The 4843-nt window shown below is 30.4% G+C and overlaps 1 long non-coding RNA gene across 1 annotated transcript; it reads right to left on the bottom strand.

Moving 5' to 3' along the window:
• On the bottom strand, positions 886-2272 carry LOC104782019. The gene is made up of 5 exons (XR_766968.2): positions 1952-2272; positions 1661-1782; positions 1426-1587; positions 1228-1348; positions 886-1140 (listed from the first exon to the last, which is right to left on the bottom strand). It is a non-coding gene; the product is annotated as an uncharacterized LOC104782019 (long non-coding RNA).

The raw sequence follows: 4843 nt of genomic DNA, 5'->3' as shown, positions 1-4843 counted from the left end.
CTTAAAACATGTGTGGGCCCGACTCCAATTTGTAGTTGTATTTTCTTGTCTTAAATAGTAAATACATTAACCTATTGCTATATTGCTTTAGTATGCTACTAGTTAGGACACTTGAAAAACTCTTTTTATTTATATTATAATTTTAAAATAAAATATAATTTATATGATTGTTTTTTGAATAAAATATTATTTAATAAAATCATATGTTAAACATGATGGCTTGAAAAAAACACATATTTTGTAAGTTTTATATTGTTAATTTTGTAATTTTATGTATGAGAAATGGTTATGTAAGTTTTATATCCTAACCATACTGGAATATTTTCTTTAAGAGAATTCTTTGGGATATTTTTTTACTGTATTCATGTGGCCCACTGACCAATTAATCTTATAACCTTTTTTTAACCAACATATATTTAATGTATAACCTATTTTGTAACTAATTTATAAAAATTATATAGTCTACAAAAAAATTGTTATTATTTTTTTAGATTTTATTCTTTTTTTATGCTTACCAGTTTTTTTATATTCTGTTTACAATTAATTTGTAATATTCTGTTTTTTTGTTTTGGAAATAATGTGATAGCAATTAAATCTTTGGAGGATATATTTTGGTGTGAGTAAAAAGAGAATTAAGAATATTCTCTTTAAGAAATCGATGAGAAAGATTACAAAGAGATGAAACTGTAACAAATTAATATCAATATCAATATCTTCCAAAAATGAACTGTTACACAAGTTACACCCACCACATAACTTGTAACAAATTAATATCAATCAATATCAATTAATGTATAAACTATTTGTAACCAATTTATTAAAATTATATATTCTACAAAACAATGTTGTGACTTCTGTTTTATTATATAGGGGATTAAAAACATGAACCTAAATTTCATAATCTTATTTGAGCAATGTTATTAGGAGTTTAATTAAAACTACTATCATGTGGCATATTACAAAAAAAAAAAAAAAAATTGTTAATGCATTTTAATTAATTTAATAACTAATAAAAGAAAAGCTTGATATGGGTAATACATGAATCGGATGCACTTGAGAGTGGATGAACCTTCACTTGGGTTCTGGTGCACTTGAGAGTGGATGTATTGCATCAGTCCATTTGAACCAGTCAACAAAATCCTGGTTCCAAGAGAATCAATCAAAAGGTCACATTTTGAAGTGATTGGTATAATAAGCAATGATACCAAAAAAAAACCACATACATACCGCATATGGATCAAAGTCAGCATGTGGAGCTTCTTCCCCTTCGAGCAATCTACGAACCATCTTGCTCTTCTTTTTAGTCAGCTCCACTTCCTCGTCATTATAGTCATCAATAATTTTGCGCCTAGAAAAAAAAAAAAGCATAATCCTGATAACTAACTTAACTACATAAACCCTAAAAAGAGAAGTCTTCAAACTAACCAATTCGTAGAGCCAACCATAGTTGCAAGAAAAGAGTCACGTCTGTCTTGTTTTTCTTTTTTAGTAAAGATCTTCTTAGTGATGTCATAACCAATATGTTTCTCATCTTTATACCACTCCAAGGGAACATCCCCAACTGTTGTAATTCTAGGAGAAACCTACCTACACAGATCAAAGACATTAAAATATAAATATAATTTCAAAGTAGTCTAATACGAAACAGACATTAATCAACCTCATCTTCAACCGCTTCATCTCGATCAGAACCTTCATCACTCCCATCTTCCTCGTTATTGTCACTATCTATTTGTTCACTTCCATCATCATCCTCATTATCAATTGAGCCCTCCTCATGATCTGCAGCACCACACATCCTGACATAGTTACTCTCTCATACTTAAAAAATTTATTTTACCACATACATAAAAGCTTAAAACTTTAAGCTTATTAAATCCAAATTCTTGAAACCCAATAATATGAAATTGAAGATGAGAGCTCATCCAGAACAAAAGCAAAAGCAAATTACCATGCAGCTCGTCTTCGGATGCTTCACCAACTCCTCCGTCTTCTGTTACTCCCCCTGTGTTAGATCATCTTCTGATTCGAAACCATCCGGAATTCAAAGATCCGTAATCAGAATCAGTTCCAGAGTCTTTGCATCAGGTGGTCTTCATCCTTTAAGGTTTTCACTTCCTTTTCAACTGATTTCACAGAAACGCTTTTGCTTTTGGTTTCTAACGTCTTAGCTTCGTTAGCTTCTTTGCTCTTCTTCGTCATCGGAACTTTCCGGAGGTGAGCTGAGACGACGAAATTGGTAGATTTACGGTGGCAGAGATTTAGGGGTTTAGGTTTCCTAAGTCGCAAAATGAGTCTAATGGGCCAATTTATTAATGGGTCTAATGGGCCAATTTATTAATGGGCCTTTCGTGAAGACGATTGACATTTTTTTTTTTTTTTGACAAAGAGACGATTGACATTTATTGTTTATTAAAAAAATTAGAAACCAATATTTATCATATATAACAAAAAAAAATTAAAATCATTCCCTAATAAATTTAAACTAACACTTTTCAAATTCATTCTCTCTTTCTAAGATTTTATTGGGTTTTTAAATTATTTTATTACATAAAACATATATGTTTTGAGAAATTTTGCTTCTGAAACATATATATATCAGAAGTTTTGAGAAATGTTGCTTCTGAAGCCATTAATGGAGGAGCCACGAGAATCTTACAGAATCGTTATTGCTCCTTTTATTGCTTACCGTTAATGCTTCTTTTATTCACAGATGTCTGAGCTCATAATTACTAGTTGCTGCTTAGTCTAATCTGAAATTTACTTCAATACTACCATATTTACTACTTGGTAGTTGGGTCATATATTTATAGCACCCATTGATTATTCTTTCAACATTAATATGAATGCGTGTATTTATAATCATAAATATTACTATTAGTAGTAGTATAGCGGCCTAGTTGGATGAAGTTAAAAGTATTTTAAATGTGATTTTGGTTTAGGACTTTTGTGATGAGTTTCTAAAATGGAATCGAACCACCCGGTCAGGTCGGTCTAACTCTGATTCTAAACGTTTGGTTTAATTCTACGCGCACACAATTTTTCGAGCGACACACAAGCACACACATACCAACACCAGTCTAAAAGTGTTGATCGGTGACTGATTACACAAAGTACTTTCTATTTTGAGTGTAAAAACTTTGGATTTGTAGTGGTACGTAAGAACTTTGGATTTTGTAGTGGTACGTAGTACCAATTGGTACCACCCAGTCAGTCAGTCACCCACCAGATGGTCCAAGCAAACAAAGTGGATTTTGAAAGATTTTTTTCCTCTCTTATAAAATAATGGATATCCTCTTTCTTTTATGTTATCCCGTTAATCTATATTTACGAAGTTTATAAATTCAAAAGAGTTTCATGTAATGTCAGAAACAATTTAATAATCGACTAGGAGATTTTTATTTTTTAAAAAATGTATGTGAAATGAATGAGACCGAATGAGTTTTAGATTTAAAAAGAAAACTTCTTCTATGGGATTAAGTTTGGGCTAATAGTACTTACACAATCACTATTCACTAGTTAAAAGTTCTTAACTTTTCTTGAAGCTAAAAAAAAAAAAAACTTTTCTTGAAGCTGATACCATTTACGATTTAAAAAAAAAAGAAAAGAGAACAGTATTTTTTAAAACAATTACCTTGATGAACTATAAATTACTGGGTCAGTGAAGAATTAAATACCTTGGGGACCAATGTTAAATCTCTTACGACAAAACTTTTATTAGAAAATGTAATTTCTTTAAATGTCTGTAGACATGAGTGGACCACTAGACAAAAACTAATAATTACTAGTAAAAATAACTTAGTTTAGCAACAAGAAAAATTGCAAATATTTTAAAGGAGGAAACTGTAAGAAGGGTTCGTCCAAAGTATCATCATCAATCAATAAAATACACAGGAGAAGAGAAGTAAGAAAACGGTACAGATAAGTGTCTGCCTCACTATTTATTTATGTACACACTCTTTCTAATTATTACGAGTACCAAATCCCAATGCACCCTCATGTCTTTTACCGCCAAAATCCACAGGTTCGCTACTTTTCTATGACTGTTGTATTCATTATGACTTTAACTTATGAGTTATTATGAGGGTAGTAATGAATCATTTATGATGAAAATACTACTAAATTTTACTGTATATATATACGTTGTCGCTGTGGAATAATTTTTTTTTACTACATTATGATGCAAGACTCTAATCTAGGCTTGAGATCCAACATACAAAAAAAAAAAAAAAAATTGTTTTGGATCATTTTGAAAATAATAGCAGTGAAATAAATAAAAATTGTTTCATATTTATTAACAATCTAATATTTATACTTCATATGTAATGGTTTTGCTATATCATCCATTTTTTCATAATTTGATATATGACATGTGCCAATCAAGACTTGGCTTATATGGCCGTTTTTATAATCATACCCAATGATTTAAGACTTGCCGTACCGAACCATCTTTACATTACACGCGAGGGTTATTAATTTTTCTATTACCCGATCATGATCACACCCATTGAATTGATCATATACTAGTATTCCCTAATCTGATCGTGCATGATTAATTACACATTAAAAAAAATTCAAAAAAGTACTGATCACACTCTCGAGTCGAGAGTCTCGACATCAGAAGTTTAATTTCTTCCATGGATATTAACTATTTACATCTATCTAACAACCAGTTTTTTTTCAATGATCTGACCTCAACAACCAGAATTTTTTTATTTCTTTTACTAATCACCACTAATCTTCTCTTTATTTTTCGATTTTACATTAGCTTAATTATCAATATAGTCTTTTTATATCTCTAGAGACTCTTCTAAAAGCCTCTTCTTGTGCGTAATTAGTAATC

Source organism: Camelina sativa, chromosome 4 (assembly GCF_000633955.1).
Source record: "Camelina sativa cultivar DH55 chromosome 4, Cs, whole genome shotgun sequence".
Lineage (NCBI taxonomy): Eukaryota > Viridiplantae > Streptophyta > Magnoliopsida > Brassicales > Brassicaceae > Camelina > Camelina sativa.
The sequence above is the reverse complement of the archived record's forward strand: the minus strand, read 5'-3'. Positions and strand labels throughout refer to the sequence as shown.